A 19,453-nucleotide genomic window follows, 5' to 3' on the forward strand; every position below is an offset into this window, starting at 1 on the left:
TCTTACAATGCATTCATCCTAATGCATATCCTGTTGGCTATCTACTTTCTGTCTGTCCTCTGTACAGATGTGCGGATGTCAGGTATTTCTGCAACCATACCATTATGTAGGTACCCACATTGTATTGTGCTGTGGGCCTGGACACTGCTGCTAGTTCCAACATATGGGGCATTCCTTAATGTGGGCCTTTCCCCATTTATTTGCCTGTGTGAGGGACATTACAGACATGCTTGCCTACAGATTCACATATAGTGGGTAGCAATACATCACAGGACAGGACACATGGAGACAGCTAACCAACATGTGGGGACATATCTCTAGATTTGTGAACAGACTGTATGCCATCAGTGCTGTTATATACATGGTGGATTGATAGCTTGACAGGGTCTGTGTGGACATGCATTTAGTGTGTTATGTCATGACTAACAGTGATATGTCTCTGACATACCTCTCCACTGGCATACTCTCCACAGACTGGACATATGTCTGCCTGTCATGTTTTGTGTGTTCACCAGACAGTTGGTCTCCTTGGTATATCAGTTGTGGACTCTGGGGAATGCAGTCAGTAAATACTCACTTCTAATAGTATTACTGCTGTCATATTCATCATAAAGGATGTTACAATAAACCCAGTGACATCTGCAACAGTCTCAATTTATGACACCACTATGTCCAATCTGCCACTGTGTTTGTGCCTCTGTTCCCACCTAGTGATACAGGGGTTGATGCCAGGCCTAGTGGGTGGGGAATGTTATCAAAGGCTTTGGCAAGATCAATGTAGGCTGTTGGTGTCACCTTGCCTTCATCCACAACACAGATGACTGACAGCAAGAGGTTGACCAGGTTGAATGAGTAGGTATGACCTACCCTTTACAAAGGTACACTGTGTGGGATCCCGAGTCTGCAGATTCCCATATCCATGTTTATTAGGTGCATGATGATGTATTCCATAGTTTCGCATAACAGAATTGTCAGGCAGTTGGGGCAGTATTTCAAATGGTCTGTAGTTACACCTTGTTTGTGGGGAGGGGTGAATGTGACAGTGCACAATTCAGTAGGGACAATGCCTGAGGAGAGGCTGTGCTTTAACAGGGCACACAGGTAAGGTCACAGGTCACTCTGTAGTTCATGTAGCACACAGCCAGGGACATTCTCAGGTCCCATAGAGGCTGTATTCGTAGCCTTGGGCATTGTTGTAACCTGTGCTGTTGTAATACGGTGTGCCTGGCAGTGTACTGGTATTGGGATTGCTCCTTTGGGGGGGTGTGGGGTACTCTTTGCACTCAAGATGCCAGCCAGTATGTTGGAATTATTTGTTGGCTCAGTCTGGGAGGTAACATTGTCTAGTTGCTCAGAAAAATTCTTGGTATTGCCATGGAGATTCTTTACATAACTGTATTTGGCCTTGTGGTTGTCTTTACTATGTGCTCCACATCTGTTCTCACAGCTAGATTTGTAGTATTTGGTGAGGGATCTCAACTATTCATTGAGGCTTATAAGGGTTTATTTCCTTTCTTGGGACTTCACCTTATTCCACATCAGTTCCCTCTTTCTGTTGTACAGTTTCTTTATGGCAGGGGACCATCAGATCAGCTTCCTTTTTTTGAAGGTCAGGGTCCTGGTTGTATTGGGAAAGGCAATATTCATGCATTAGTGTACATGTTCATAGTGCATTGTTGCTTGATTCACCATCATGCAACTAGTCTCCATTTACATGGCTAAGGAGAGGTTAACCACCACTGCTTTTATAAGGCCATTGTTAGCTTTGGAAAGGCTTTTCATGGTGGTTACCTGTACAGTGGGGGTAGGATGGCTGTATATTTCCAAACATGATTACTTTGTGTTCAGATATAACATGTGAGGTGTTGTCTATTGGTGAAGAGCAACAGTCACCCATGTTAGGAAGGACCAGGTCGATGTGATAGGCATGTGCATCGGTACATGAGTAGCTTTCCCACTTAATGGTGGGGTAGTTGAAGTAAACCTGTATGACAGTGTTAGGTTGGACACTAATATTCTCCAGGGTGTTTATGGACATGGAGTGTGAATCTTGAGAAATGTATGGGGACCTGTCGCAGGCTACAACCTGGACCACTGTCTTACCCAATGTCAGCTACGCCTGCAGGATCTGTAATGCATAATATTGCTTTACCACTCTGGAGGTGTGTGCATCCTTTATGAATATGGAAATACCACCACCTTTGGAGCTTCAGTCCACGTTCTGTAGCCAAATGTTGTGGAATTACGTATAGGCTGGTAATGCAGGGGTGCCTTTATCCAGGTCTCTGATAATCACAGATGTCACTGTTCCCCATTTTAAGGAATACTTACAGTCAGTGAGTTTCCAGATTTAGAATTCCAGCATGCAGCAGCATAACCCTCTGATTGCCATGTACTTGTAGCCGTCATATATTTATGTATATTTATGAATACACACACACACACACACACACACACACACACACACATATATATATATATATATATGTGTGTGTGTGTGTGTGTGTGTGTGTGTGTGTGTGTGTGTGTGTGTGCGTGAGTGTGTGTATGAATGTTGATGTATATCTCTCTATGTATATATGCATCATGTATATATTTGCCCACATATATGCATCTCCATACATATATACATGAGTATATAGACTACCTGAATGATTCTACATACTCCTTTCCCTGCTGTTGGATGATTGTACTAACTGATATGTTTGCAATCTCATCACTATTTTGTATGGCTCAGATGGTGCAATGGTACATTGCTTTGGTCATAGTTTACAAGGCTCTGGGTCCAGGACTTGGCAGGCCTTATTATGTTCTTGCAAGGCAGAACAGGTCAGGTGTGGAGGATGGGATGAGGGCAATAATTACAAGAGAACCCTAGTTTGGACCCTTTTACCCCCATTTACACAGCCTTTGGTCAGCTTTGTTGTAGTAAGGGGTTCAAAGTGTAGATCCAATTTCCAAATGCACTACATACACACACACACACACACACACACATATATATATTATATATATATATATATATATATATATATATATATATTATATATATATATATATATATATATATATATATATGTGTGTATATATATATATATATATATATATATATATATATATATGAATACATTTTATCTACTGTTGAATGACTGTGCTGCATGATATGTTTGAGAAAACATCAAACATATGTACAGCTCAGATGGCGTAGTGGTAACTTGCTGTGGTTGTGGTGTGCAGGGTCCTGCGTTCAAGACTTATAAGAGCTGCTTATTTTGATGCAAGGCAGAACAGTTCAGCTGTGTTGGAAGGGATAATGGCATTAATTATGAGAGGTTCCCTAGTTTGGGCCTCTTCACTCCCATTTACAGTGCCTTTGGTCAGATGTTTTGCAGTGAGAGGTTCAGAGTATGGATCCGATATCCGAATGCACTATATATATATATATATATATATATATATATATATATATATATATATATATATATATATACATAGATATGGGCTGTTGGATGCAGACTGTTTAAGGCACTTTTAAGCAGTTGTAAGCAAGTTTGTGTGGTGGTAAGCAATGCTAATGTCCGGTTAAATATGCTTACAGTTAGCCTTAAAAGTGCTTAATCTGTGTAGGCAATACTTAGTGCCACACAAATAGACTTAATCCTGCTTACTGCTGCTTAAAATAGCTTACTCCTGCTTTTCCCCGGGCTAATTTCTTTAAAAGAAATGAAAAAAAGGGTGACAGGAAAGTGGTGAAAAAGGAGGCACAAAGAGGAAAAGACAATAGGGAAAGTTGCTAGGGATGTGCAGGATGGGTGTAGGGAAGGTCCATAGCTGTCCATTTCTTCTACAGCAACAGCTGTGCATATATACTGAATTTGGAGGTATATTTGGACATTCATACCCCTGAGAGGGGGGTGAGGACAACAATAATTTGTTGTGAAGCCAATTAGACCAGATTATATGTGTTCAGTGGACACGTGTGCGAAATGGACAGCTATGTATGGGATGAGATTTTTTTTGGGAACAGATTGCCCTTTTTTTTTTTTAAGGTGAGAGTAGGGTGTTGGGGAAGGATAGTAGGTTTATTTGGGGAGGTAGGCTGGGTAGGAAGACACAAAATAGACAAGACAGCATACAGGGGGTATATGACACATGTGAGGAGTAAACACCTTGGACGGCGAGAGGTGTTTGGAAATCGGAAGCCCATGAGCCCCCAAATGGAAACAGTGGGACAGAGGTCCACACCCATGGGCAGTCACCATTTCACCTTCACGGTCCTGAAGGTGGCTGTGCTGGGGGCTGAGCAAGAGGGACAGGTTGACCCACTAATTGCACCACACGGCCCTCACATTGGTGTAGCAGACCTCCAAACTCCTTTCAGAGCTCGCTACACACCAAACCCCGGACTTGGCTTCAGGTGACAGGATCCTGTCTGCACCCACTCCAGGGGGGGACAAGCCCCATCCCCTGAGGTGGCTCCACTCAAAGGTGGTGCATGACCAGTGGATGAGGAGGTCCCAGGGCGGGTCCCAGATGTGCTGGTCCCGGTGCCACGGCCAGATGAGGTGAGAGTGGTGGGTCCGCTGGAATTGGCCTTCCCAAACCTGCTATTGTGTTACAGGTTTAGTACTATGTGGGTTAGTAATAGTTAACACAATCCAAGGTTAGTTATAACAGCATGCATAGATATTTCCATTAACCCAAAACAACAGATTTGGAACAGTTGTATATCAAAGAGAACACATGCATATATGGAACCACAGTGGCCATTACAATGGCATGCAGGTTACACTGATAACAACAGGCCACCAATGATAGTATTTCAACATGGAACATTAATAGAAACACATTTCAATATTAGTTGAACAATAGGATATATGTCCCAACGGTAGGTTTGGTGTAAACATACCCATTGATTTGTGTGTTTAGATTATTGTTGCAGATATGGTGGGGGAGAGAGAGATGTCAATTATCAACTTGTATATCCTTGCAGTACTCACAACTTTAATGATCACTGCTCTAATCATTACTCGACAGGTATTATTACAATACCCTATGGCCTTGGTTTGGGCAGTAGTATGTTTGTACACAGTGTATACTTCAACTGTCATATAGCTAAATTCTACTTCTCTTACCTGGTAGACCTATGGAGGGTATGTTTATTAACACTACCTGATTATTTCTACACATATTCCCATATTCCTAGTTAAAAGTATGCACATACCTCTCAATCTCTTAATGCACAACATCTAGACAAAGCTTGACAACACAGGGGTATAAATAGGGACATATTCTGAACATTGCTGTTATAAACTTTTAGATAGTTTCTAGAGTAACAGGATTTGTTTTAATATACATTTTCTGAAGGATTTGAAGTCTGACACTCAAATGCATGTCATTATTTGATTACTACAATCCTGAGGTCATCCCAGTGATTTGCCAGGAAAAAGAGGGACAGGCCAAAAATATGAGCCAAATATCTGGACATTCTGGGAAAATCTGTACAGTTGAGAGGTATGATTATGCATACAGCTTACTACTACTCCCAGGATTTGAACCATGGCTGTGTCTGCTAAAAATATAACAATTTGTGTTTCATCAGAGCAAGCTATTTACAAACCACTGTCTGTTCCTTCAGTGTTTTCTATCTAAGTATCTCTTAATTGTACAATCTGACCTTGTACTTAGTCTTATACAACCATTCCTAGAAATATTTTTTATGTAGCACAGTGCAGGTAACAGTGGTTAACACAACATTACTATTCAGACACTGCAAAACTATATGCCATATAACACTAGAGTAAACACAACCAGTCCAGGATTTAGAACTTTATTGCCAGGCACTCACAGTTTTATTTAAATATCACCTATATGGGACTATTACTGTCATATTGTCTGGTTTATTCAGTACAACCCGTACAGTTTTTATACTGCCAGGTAACTTTCTACTACTTTATATTTATTTGGTATGACTGCTACATGCAGGATTGTTACTCACCAGCTTCGTGATACAACCTTTGCAACCTACTGGCATGGGCTTCCTAATTCACAGCCCATTCAGCTGCAGCTGTAAAGGGAATAGAGAAATATTTAGGCATACCTATCCATCACATAGACAGGCTGGACTTTGGTAAATAGTTTTGAAATTAATACTTACACACTGCTGGGACATCACCCCTCTGCCTTGCTTCTTGGACCCACTCATCCAAGAGCTCCCTCTTCCTCTGCTTCAAGTCAGCAAAGTGGTGATGGACCTGCTCACTAGTCTGAGGGATACGAGTGGCACTGGTGAGATCATGGGTGAGATGGTCCCAGGCTTCCACTTTACATTGGGAGCCCTGGTACTGGCCCTGCAGCAGTCTCTCATCATGGTTATTTACCAGGAGTACTACCATGACCTTGGACTCCTGTATGCCCCAGCGCTGCACCCGGAAGTGCATGCCCTTGCCAACACCTGCCATACTGCCTACAGTGAGAAGCTGCAACCAGTTATGAGCTGTATTCCCATATGCAGGGTTTAAATATGGCCAATTTTCCTCCCTTTGCCATGATTGGATGGTTTTGAATAAGCTGAGCTAAGCTAAGCTACGGGCAAACCTGCTTAGTTAAGGTTGACAGTGCTTAAAGGGGCAGATTCAGCATTGCTTACCATTGAGCAAATCCACTTAGCTGGGCTAATCATTGCTTTGCATTCATATTTACACAATGCTTGCACCTGGTAAGCAGAGCTGTGCAATGCTTAGCATTGCTTATTTTTTATTTTATAGACTATTTGATGTATGGGATTGATTCATCATTCATTACATATTATAAATTTGTTTACTGTCCCTGACATCCCCCAATGTGCCTGCATTACATTTATTCATGTGTAACTATACTGTATGGGGCACTTGTGTTTATATGGGGGTTTCACAACTTTATTAAACTGACACCTCAAATCTGGACCTACTACAGTACTCTTGTTAACAAATGTATGTTATTTAGTAGCTAATTATAAAAAAAAATGTTTATGTACTGCTTTCACATGTAAAATGCAAATTGTTTACAGTGGGATCAAACTAGGAATGGCTGCTTGCAAAGTGTACACTCTAGCTACTTCACTATTGCAGTACTGTTTATGCTGGATGTCTCTTGCTATTTAATTTCTTGTGCTGTTTAAGCTGGATTTAGCGTAGCTAAGCAACGGGCACACCCGCACAGCTACACTTAAACCGTATTGCATATATATAAAAAAAATATATATGATGTGTTTTTTTATTTGTACCCTTCAGAATATCCATGCTAATGCTGAACCTGTTATTCTATCAACTTTCTGCATTGTGGAATATTTGTCCCTTATGGCTTTGTCCACATCCCTTACTCTGATGGGTTGGGAGGTGTGCACTATGTACTTATGCTAAATGTGTTATTTTATCAATTGTTGCCTTGGCAGGGACAATTGTCCCTTACGGCTTTGACCAGATTTCTTATCCTGGTGGGTTGGGAGTGTTACAAGCATTCTCGCTCATTTTAAATTGCTGAATGGCAATTCTGGTGTGCAGGGGGCATGTGTATTGTGAGAGCACTGCTCTCAGACACACTCCCTGCACTTGTACACAGAACTGTGTCTGTTTTGCAGCACGGCAGTATGCCTTCATGAATATGCATGGCACGCTGCCGTGCAGCACAGGAACGGTCCCTTCTGTGTAGGGACAAGCTATTCCTGCATGGAAGTTTACTGAATCCCGGGGGTAAACTCTGTGTTTATTGAATCCTGGGATATATCTAAATAACCTTGCCTTCCTAATATTACCAACTGTATTAATAAAAAAAAATCTGATAGGATAAGTGATTTCCATGTGGCAATTACATCCTTTAATTTTTGTATTAAATCATTTCATTGTTTTAGAATAATCAGAATATCTCCAGACGTAATGCTTAACATTTCAGTACCATGCTTATTAAATATATATCACATTTTTCTCAGAATCTTTTACTTTTTTCTCCATGTAAAACTAATCCAGTCATCTTCAAAAGTAAACACATCCTTCATGAGAACACTTATCCATACATTATATTTAAAATATTATAGCAGTGTCATCTGCAGTACACATCATTGTAGTCAATTTCACTAAGTCCATGTATATTAAATTTGTCTAGCAATTATTTATTTTTAGTTTTTCTTTAACAACAATGATTAACAAATCAAAAAGTGACATGCCTCACTTTTATATTTTTCTCTCTCTGCCCATCCAACCATTTACTAATATCTTAGTAGTTGCATTTCCATAAATTACTTTCAAACATTAATATTTTTCTTGACTATCATACTGTTTTTAAATATTCTATAACGTATTAAATGTACTATCATATGCCTTTTTAATTTCACTAGAAATCAATTTATCTTCAGTTTGGTTTTGTGCAATTTCATCTATTAATTTCTTATCTAAGATCAGCATATCTCTACTGTTATTCTTTTCATCCCATATACTCCATCACTAGTTACCCCTTTTATAACATTATTAAACCATTTTGAAAAATCCTCACAACTGTTTTATAAACAATATTATATAAAGATATAGGTGTCCAGTTACTTAATAGTTTTCATTAACCATTTTCCAAATAGGTCTAAGAATACTTCTGCACAGTTTTCTGGATTTTGAGCCTTGGTTCACATGCTCATATATCACTTTATGAAAGCATTTCAGTTCTTCCTTGCTCATTTTTCTGTAAAATGTGTAACCAGTACCATTTTCTCCTGGTGCTGACTCAATCCTTTTTCTCACTGTGTTTTTTTTTCCTTTGATCTTCCTAATTAGTAATTCCTCTGCTAAGTGTATTCATTGTTTCTTTAAAAAAATGTGTTTATACATCATACTGCATCCTGTAAAGTCTGTTTCTGTACACACATACCCCAAGATTCAGCAAGCTTTGCACGGCATGCAGGAATAGTGCAGGATCTGCTGGAGGCAATATGGTCACCGTGCGATCCAAGAATAAGCTCCTGGGATGTGCATGAGTGCTCCTGCACTATTCCTCAACGGACACAGCTCCTGTATGCAAATTACCCCATTTGCAGGTGAAAATCATGAAAATGAGGTGAATTTGCAATTCAGGATTCTGGCAGCCGGCCGTGCAGGACTAGTGCAGTCTGCAGAAATGTAATCTGTTAGTAGCCGAGTACATTTCTGCAAACTACAAAACGGAGCCATGACAGCTCCAAATAAAGGGTGTACATAATGTGGAAAGCATGCCAATGGCGAAATATATGACCATTGGCATGGAAAACAGTTGCAAAATTAAAAAAAATAACTTTCATTTTTTTAGCAGATTTCGGCTGTTTAAGCGTAGGGCAGCAGGGCACAAACAGGATCAGGCCAAAAATTTAAAAAAAATGAAATAAGCATTCTATCCAAAATCACAATTTTGCCATTATACTCAATGGCAGGCAGAAGACAACATGGCCAGTGAATAGTGGTTGCTAAAGGGGAAGGCTCAATGTCAGACTTGTAACTAGGCATTAGAAGGCAATCCTATGCAAATGAAGAGAATGATATTGAATCCAAGATCCCTCCTCATGGCTAGCCTGCACCCAACCGTGTTGGTGCAGGAAGACCATGGTGCAAGCCTAAGAGCTAGCTGACATCAGAGAGGGGTGTGTCAGGCATACTGTAAGCTTGTTGGAGCCCTGTAGCTTGGGTTTGCCCTTAGCTTAGCAGAACTAAGCAAGAGGGTGTGTCTGAAGCTGGAAAGCACACTTTACATTGCCTAAATGGGTAAAAAAGTAAACCAGGAAATAGCAGCCCCTTGTACATCTGAGCACTGTGTTTGAGGGGCATGCCCCTGGGCTTAAACATGAAGGCCATGGGAAGGGAAAACAGCAGTAGGAAGGTAATCAAGGAGAGCTAGCATGACTGGCAGCTGAAATGTATCAGACTCAGCCAATTACACAGGCAGCAGCCCAGCCCAGCACACCACTATACACCACTATACAAACACCTTTCCATCTGTTTTTCCCCACAAACTCTACACCACCGGTGTACACAAGTAGAAAATTTTACCAAACAAAAGCAACAAAATGATAGGGGCTGCAGCAGCTATCATAAATCAACATGTGGATGAGGCTGAGGGTGGTGAGGATGAGAATGCTGGTGACAAACCCACAGTGAGAAGAAGGAGAAGAGTGTACAGACCCAGGGTAACCTACCAGGGGCTACATGAGCTGGAGATAGTGGAGCATTATAGGGTGGACAGGGACCTCCTACAGCAAATTGTTGAGCTGTGCTGGCCACACCTCACACACAGAAGCAACAGAGGGGAATCCATCCCAGTGGATACCAAGGTATGTGTAGGGCTAAGAATACTAGCCACAGGTACCTTCCAAAGGTCAGCTGGGGATATCATGGGGATCTTACAGGCATCAGCATCTGGGGTACTCCACCAGTTCCTGGATGCCATGTCAGCACATGCCTGTAAGCATGTATATTTTCACAACAGCAGTGAGGTGTTGACCAGAAATATGCATCTCTTCCATCAAATAGCAGAATGCCCTGAAGTAAGTGGGTGCTATAGACAGCATGCACATATGCATCAAAGCACCACCTGCTGAGCAGGGTAGGGTCTACATCAACCGCAAGGACTTCCCCTCCATCAACTGCCAGGTCATGTGCGATGCCCAGGGCATTATAATGAATGTGTGTGCTGGTTGCCCTTGAAGCTATCACGACTCCCACATCTGGCATATGATGCAGCTGTACCAGAGATTTGCCAATGGGGACAGCCCTTATGGCCACCTAGTGGGGGATGCTGGTTATGCACTGGAGTCATGGCTGATGACACCCATCAGAAATGCACACACACCTGAACAAGAACTCCATAATGAGGCACACACACAGACCAGAATCATAATATAGTGTGTGTTTGGGATGCTCAGGTCACGGTTCCGGTGCTAGACACATCTAGTGGAGCCTTGCTGTACTCACCAGCTACATGTACCCAAATTGTGATTGTATGTGCCATGCTACACAATATGATCCTGTGCAAACAGCTGCAGCAGGAACAGCACGTGTCAGGGCCACACAGGCCCTACCATTGTCAAGGCCTGCACAGGCACAGAGTGACTTGGAGGAGGAACAGCCTGAGCCTGCCACAGTAGCCAGAAGGAGGCATGCCCAGTATGCCCAGGCCGTGGCAAAGTGGCAACACATAGCACATATACTGACATGGTAGGAACCCAGGGAATGACACCTCTCTCTGACTCGCACATACAGTAAAAGGAATGCCAAACATGACACTACCTCTGCTTAACCATGTATAGGGAATGTATTATATCCATCCGACATAGTCAGCCCTCCAGCACCATCCTCAATACTGGCACAGCTTCAAGGTAAATCACTCTCCCTTTCAATTGCCGAATGGAGAAGTATGTTTTGTTACTTGTATCTATGGTATGGATGTGAGCATGCAGGGGAATTAGGTGGCTGAATGGGATGCCAGCAGATAGTAGACACCTATAGTGGCAGCATGAGATCTGTAACAAATACTGGTGTCACCATAGTAGGCAGTCCTAGACAAGGTGATGAAACTCACTGCAGGAAATGTGGCGGGCCACATCTGTGTTCATAGGACATACACACACATGCCAGTCAGGCTGGCTCACATACCCAACAGTCTCAGCCAGCAGGGCAGGTGTAGACAAACACAAACAAAGGCTGTGCTAAGGCCTCTGATTGATGACTATGGAGAACATCACCCCTCCAGACCTACACAGACAGACTAGAACAGGTGAGGCAGTGGGATGTTAGTTCTGAAGGGTAAGTAGTCTGAAACTGAAATGTAGGTCAATCAAATCTAAGACCTGTAGTACACTGATATGCCTCTAGTCAGCATGATAGGTCAGAATACAGGATGAAATGGAGTACCTGAAATACCAGTACAGTTATAGCAAACGTTTACAGGTGTCAGGTGTGCCCCATCAATCCTATGTAGAAATGTAGTAACATGTATGTGTAGGTATAATAACATTGGAGCACAGATTACCTGTGCTGGTCAAGGTAGCAGGATAGATTGTAGCATTTGTACAATATGCATGGCTGCGTGTGTTAGGTTGGTGTGTGTTGTATATTGTGTGAGAGTGGTCAGTATGTAGGGGCTGGTGAGGTTTGTCCTGGTGGCCATTGGCCAGTACTGCCGATGACAGAGCCAAGTTCTCACAACTGCAGTGCCAAAAACAATGCTTCCCAGCCAAACACATTACAGCAGTAAGCCATAGTAAATGTTTGGAAGTAATATGTGTCACCATCTGAAAGATGGACATGGCATGAATATGGCCCCAGACATACAAGCAGTACACAGGGGGAAGTACCCCAGCCAGACAGTGTATAATATGTACCTGTCAAATGGATACACCTTTGGAATTGTACATACAGGTTAGCAGCACGTTAGTTGGGCTTGTAATAGGGAATACCAATGTTGTCTGGCCAAACACTGGTAGACCACAAAGGTCACAGGTATGAAGTATTGAGAAACAGCTGATGTCCCTGCACAAGCCAGCATAAGTGGAATGCCCCATGCATATCTTTGAGTCAGATGCATGTAGTGTCCATAGCACACATGCACCCAGCTCACCCCACCATCACCAACAGATAACTCTCCGGTCTTATCCCTGCTGTTGGGAATGAATACAGTATGACCCCCATCTCTGTATGGCAATAGCCAATGAATGCAACATGCGTAACAGGCATCCCATGCAGGTGTGTCCCTAGCTGTAAGCAGCACACTGCCAGCATCCACACCACTGGATCAATAATGACAGAAAGTATTGGCATTAACACCTTGCACACCCAACTTTCACCCTGGGGGAATATGGTATATTGCAGTCTGGGACTGTAGAAGTGACACAATGCAACACCCTGTTCCAGCTGGCCTGCATCACTACCAAATGGCCTACAAGCCTCTGCCAAAGTCTTGTGTCTCACCTGTACTGCCAATGTATGTTATGTCATGGACTTCCAAATAACAACATAACACAGTCCACAGAACCCAAATGCAAGGCCATGTGGACAAATCCCAGTAACATGTACACCATGTCCTACTGCATGAACTGTGGACCAGCACTGAATTTCTGCTGGGATGAGGTGATAACTATAGGGAACTTATTAGATAATGTTTGCATAATGTTTGAAAGAGGACAGAATAATAGAGGGGGGCTAGAAGCATGGGTGACATGGAGTGTGTGAAGTCTGAAACTCAGCTCTGTGCATATACTATCCCTGCCTGCAAACACAGGGATGGGTGGCTATAAACCTGCTAGTAAACCACAATGTGAAGTGGTAATGTCCAGAATTATGACCCCTGCCTCTGGGTAACCTGTGTGAATCTGTACAGCTGTGAGGCATGGCCACAGCAGGATATGTCCATACTGTCCCCTCGATGGATGTACAAGCATGGGATCCTCAGCCACCACTGTGCCAAGGTGCTGAACCATTTACACAGACCCAGCAGCAAGTGTCTGCAGCTTCTCCTCCAGAATGGCATGATTGTGCTAGAATATGTAGGCTGCAGACCACAATACTGGACACAGCTGCATTCACCCGGTGTTCCCCAGGACATCACTGCAAGCAAATATGTATACCTGATAGTACTTGATGACATAAAACATCACAGTGTAAAACAGTACATATGTCTGAATATCTCTGCTAACACCAATACCATGTAGCAGAAGCAACACAGACACAAGTACCTACAATAATCCACTATATTTTGCCCATTTTGACCCCATATTGTCAACCGATCAACAGATATGCCTCAAAAACATGTTGCTAGCTGTAGGTGTAGACCACAAAAACCTGCAATGGAGTACAACCACCTGGAATGGATTCACACATTCAATATAGAAGGTCATACTCAGCATGTTCCCACACTTAGAGAAATGAAGGCCATGTCTAACAACAAAATACTGAAAGGTCATACTGGGCATGCTCACAAACTTATGTATAGCCCACTATTGTTGCCAGACATGGGCTTATCTGACAGTCTCAGATGTTTGTGGACACACCTCGCAGTACAAACCAGTCATGCTTTGCACACACATTAGCTAGGGATACACACATATATCCAAGGACAACACACTTTAATAGGGCAAAATTACACATACATAGATGTGTGAAATAGAGTGACAGACAGTGACAAAGATCCTCCCATCATGAGGCCTGTCCCACCCAGCACACATCCAATTGGCTAAAACCACATGATGTGCAAATGTCAATCACTGTAGACATTTGCCTCTGGTATCCCTCAGCATTATAGTGTCTGTGGTGCTTGTGTGAATTGTGTAACATGACTGTACAAGTCAGTAGTCATCTAGCAGTTGTATACACTTACCTGTGGAATATAACCTGTGTGTGCCTGAGTGTTGTGTGTCTGCTTCTAGATGAATGGGTAATGACCCATGCGCACACACTACACCCCCCATTGCCCTACTATGGCAAGCCTACTGATGTCTTTACCTTGAAATACACCTTTGGGGAAAAAGTAGCCCTAAAAGCTCCGTGGCGCATGCTATAACTGCATACTGCTATAGTGTAATATACTAGCTAGGTAGGAGTTCTAGTCCCAGGCATGGCAACTGTGTTTGTGTGTGGGTGTCTCTGTAGGGATCAATGCTTTTGAGGCCATTCACACTCACTACAATTTCAAATGCCTTACTTTGGCAGGGCTGCTGATGTCATTCCCTTTGAAATACACCTTTGGAGAAGAAATAGCTCAGTAATCTCCATGGCGCATCCTATGACTGCATAATGCTGTAGGATGATGTACTAGTTAGGTAAGAGATCTGATTCCAGACATGGCAACTGTAGAACTTTGTGTGTGTGTGTTTATCTGTGAGGGATTGGCCATTCACAGTCTCTACAACTTCCACTGCCCTACTTTGGTAAGCCTGCTGATGTCATTCACTTTGAAATACACCTTTGGGGAAACGCTAGCCCAGTAAACTCCATGGCACATGCTATAACAGCATAATGCTGTTGTGTGATGTACTAGTTAGATATGAGTTCTAATCCCAGACATGGCAAGTGTAAAAGTGTGTGTGTGTGTGTTTGTTTGTCTGTGTCGGGATCAATACTTTTGAAGCCATTCACAGTCACTACAACTTCCATTGCCATACTTTGGCAAGCCTGCTGATGTCATTCACATTGAAATACATCTCTGGGAAAGGAATATCCCAGTAAGCTCTGTCGTCCATACTAAAACATTGTAATGTTGTCGTGTAATGTACTAGTTAGGTAGGAGTTCAATTCCAGACAGGACAACTGTGTGTGTGTGTGTGTGTGTGTGTGTGTGTGTGTGTGTGTGTGTCTGTGTAGGAATCAATGCTTTTGAGGCAATTCACACTCACTACAATTTCAAATGCCCTACTTTGGCAGGGGTGCTGATGTCATTCACTTTGAAATACACCTTTGTGGAAGGTGTAGCCCAGTAATCTCCATGGCGTGTAATGCTGTAGTGTGATGTACTCATTAGGTAGGAGTTCTAATCCAAGATATGGTTACTGTGTGTGTGTGTGTGTGTGTGTGTGTGTGTGTGTGTGTCTGTGTATCTGTGTGTGTGTGTCTGTGAAGGGATCAATGCTCTTGAGGCCATTCACACTCACTACAATTTCAAATGCCATACTTTGGCAGGGCTGCTGATGTCATTCACTTTGAAATACACCTTTGGGGAAGGAGTAGCCCAGTAATCTCTGTAGCGCATTCTATAACTGTATAATGCTGTGGTATGATGTACTAGTTAAGTAGGAGTTCTAATCCCAGACATAGCAACTGTGAGAATTGTTTTTTGTCTGTGTTTGTCATATGTTTCCTGTGTGGAGGTAGCCATAAGTGTGTAACAGCAGGACTCATTGTGGAGTGGGTTTTGCAAATTTCTTATATGGTGGGCCTCTTATATGTCACAATGTCCACCTTACAAGGATAACAGATGTTAAACAGCAGAGAGGCTGGGGTAGACAATCCATACCCCTACATGTGACATCAGCACTTGGCAAACAATATAGGCAACCCATATATTACCCAGAGAACACTGTCCACCCATGTCTCATACACAAACACTCTCAGCTAGGCAACAACAACTATGTTGGTAGTTCCCTGCATATTTCCCACAGATAGTAACCAAGGTGTGATTGCAGTGGACTAGAGAGGACATGGAACCTTGTCCCATCCCTACAATAGGCAAATCAATGCATACAGTGCTCCTTCACTATGTTCCACACTGGATGCCTGCAACACCTATAGAGCCAGCAAATGTAACCCACAATGGACATACCATGCCTTAAACACATCCCTGTATGGACAGAGGCCACTGACACCAGGGAATACCTGTATCATGCTGTCGATGTAGGTGCAGGGTCAACCTGGTGTCATTGCCAGTTTTCACCACATGAGGTCAGGAATAGCACATCTGATGATAACAATCTGTCTACACAAGATGCCCCAGACACCCCAGGTACACTTCCACATGTCACAGAACATGCATGTGGGACATGTACACATCCCAGAAACCATCCATGTCATGGAATATAGAACATATACATGGCAAGCATTGCACAGCACTGGCCACCCACAATAGTAACCCAGATGACTGGATGGTGAATACAATACCCACCTGTGTAGGCCAATCCAGACACTACACCCCTGAGCCACACTGCAGACCATTGTCATGTGGTCTGATGCAAAGATATACCCTTTACCTAGCCTTGTACAGCCTTCTGGCACAGTCAGCCACTACACTCCTATGAAGCAATGCACCCATGCATGTCAGTACTGGCAAATCTGTGTGTGTGTGTGTGTGTGTGTGTGTGTGTGTGTGTGTGTGTGTGTGTGTGTGTGTGTGTGTGTGGAGTATAATGATTTGAACACCCTCATGACACCTTCCATTGACCTACTGAAGCATGCCTTCTGATGTCAGACACCTTGATATACCCTTTGCCCATATAATATCCTGAAACCCCTGTGGTGCATGTGATACCTGCGTATTACTGTATTGTGGCAAACTAGCCAGTTAGGAAGTCTAATCCTGACCCTGCCAACTGTGATAACGTGTGTGAGCCCCTGAGAGAGTGTGGCTATGTCAAACTTGACACCTGTTCACGTGGACAGGCACATGACTACACCTACCGTATCCCTCCTTTATCACTGTTGCTGATGTCACTCACCGTGGAATATACCTTTAGATAGCTCCCAAACATGTAAGCTCTGTGGCGCATGCAATAACTGCATAGACATGTGATAGCAATACATAGGCAAGGGTTAGAAACCCCGTACTGACATGTGTGTGACAGAAGCATGCTTTAGTTTTACTCTCCCACCCCCTCCCTGTCTTACTTTGTCTCTGTCTGTCTCTCTCACTCCCTCTCTGGTGGATGTGCAGAAGTACACCTGCTTTGCTTATGCAGCAGCTTGTGTTTTGTAAGTGATGCTCATGATCAGCTGATGGCCTCTGCATGAATTGCAGTCCCCCAATAGCTGATTGCATGTGGAACAGCTGTGGTAACATTCCCATAGCCAATTGCATGGAAACACGCTGTGAGCAGGACTTCATGTCGGTGTTTGGCAAAAAGCATCACAGATGGTAGTGGGATATACCTCTAACAACATACACTGTGGAGACAGGCCAACAAACAGGAAGGTGATGTTCCAGACTTGGCTACAGAATGTAAGTGTTGCTCTTCTGCATTTGGAGTAATGTTGATTTACCAGGGTTTGTGTGGATATGGCTGGTCTACATGATTTCATACCTGTCATGACAGTGTTATGTGTTTGAAGAAACTCCCACCTGTAGGGCTATCTGCACTGGCCAGTGTTTGGAGTCTTATGTTTCTTGTGTTACTCACAGATTACCTATCTTAGAACTGCAGAAGCATAATGTGAGGACTGCAGTCAGTACATGGTGACAGCCATGAGAGTTACTAACTTCATATCCCTCATAGGACATATGTCACAATAAACCCTGTTACAATAGTAAATGTATGAGGGTATCACAGCAGCATGCCAATATTGGCCCAGTGTTTGTGCCTCCAGCCACAAGTCTGTCAACCTTTGTACATATGTCATGCAGTAAGAGTTGCATATGTTCTGTACACCATTATTTATTGACATCATACCTGAAACAAGCCAGTCAAATATCAGACTGCTAGACATGTTATGTAGAGTAGGGGTTATATTTGAGGAAATAACCTGGGCATTCTGTGGTTGTGTGTACAGTAGAGAGGTCTGTGTAGTTATGGTGATTGTCGACAGCATGTGTATTACGAATACGTACCTTGGCCTGTGTTCAGATTGGTAGATGTCATTGTTCTTGGTCCTGTTCTATCTAATGTTACATGCTGCTCCAGTGTATGGTACCCTATTGGCTCACATGTTTGTAGGGCCAAACACACACGTGTCCCATACCACAGACAGTCATTGGACCACACTGTGTAGTGGCCCAGTATATGTAGGGTTAGTGTGTGAGTGGCACATATATGGTGGTGTTGATCAGACAGTCCATATATTGTAATATTAAGCTTGCTTACCATATGTGGTGTGGCTGTGTTCACATTGGTTGTGGGTATGCACTTTCACACAGGTGTCTGTTACTCTGTGCTGTGATATGCCTGTAGAGCCTGCTATATTTGCAGGTACATGTGTATTCCCCCATAAGAAATGTAGGCCAGTGTTGTGGCAGTCTGCCTGTAGTATGCACAGTGCTTTGTTACATGCCTAACAACTTAGTGTAATTACCCAGTGTGATGTTATATCCAGATATTTGCCAGGTGTACTGCTGCCGAGCCACCATAACTGTCATGTATTTTTGACAAAGAAGTGGGATGCTGTACAGATGTATGTCACTGACTAGTGGGTAGTATGTGGCCATGTGACCTCTCCACCACCAGTTATTATGTGTCAGGACAGACAGGAGTGTGCAAATGCATAAACTGTGTGGGCATATGTAGTCCAGTATTTATGTGCTATACCAATGTACATGGCTGTTAACATCCACATTGTCAGGCTTGGTCCACATGTCTCACACTAAGGGGATCTGTGTATACCTCTGGATTGGCCAGAGTGTGCCAGACTGTCCACATATATTGGTCATACCTCTGCTATAGACCACAGGATCATTACTGTGATATTAGTGGTACTGTACTCTGATGACCTTAGGATGTCTGTCAGTAACTGATGGCATACATGTCAATAGCAGATGTGAACTCCCACACACAACATGTCTGTTAAGACAACCCCTGTTACAGTAGCAACAGTCTACATATATACCTGCAATACATGCATGACATCCCCTTGCACTAAGGGGTTGAGACTATTGGTGCTGAGGTATGACTCCACCCCATGTTCTGGACATATGGTAAACATATATGTATATAGATATGAATGTATATATCTCCATATATCTATATAGATATATACACATATACATATCTACA

The sequence above is a fragment of the Protopterus annectens genome, chromosome 5.part0 (genome assembly GCF_019279795.1).
Source record: "Protopterus annectens isolate FY-2018-M chromosome 5.part0, PAN1.0, whole genome shotgun sequence".
Lineage (NCBI taxonomy): Eukaryota > Metazoa > Chordata > Ceratodontiformes > Protopteridae > Protopterus > Protopterus annectens.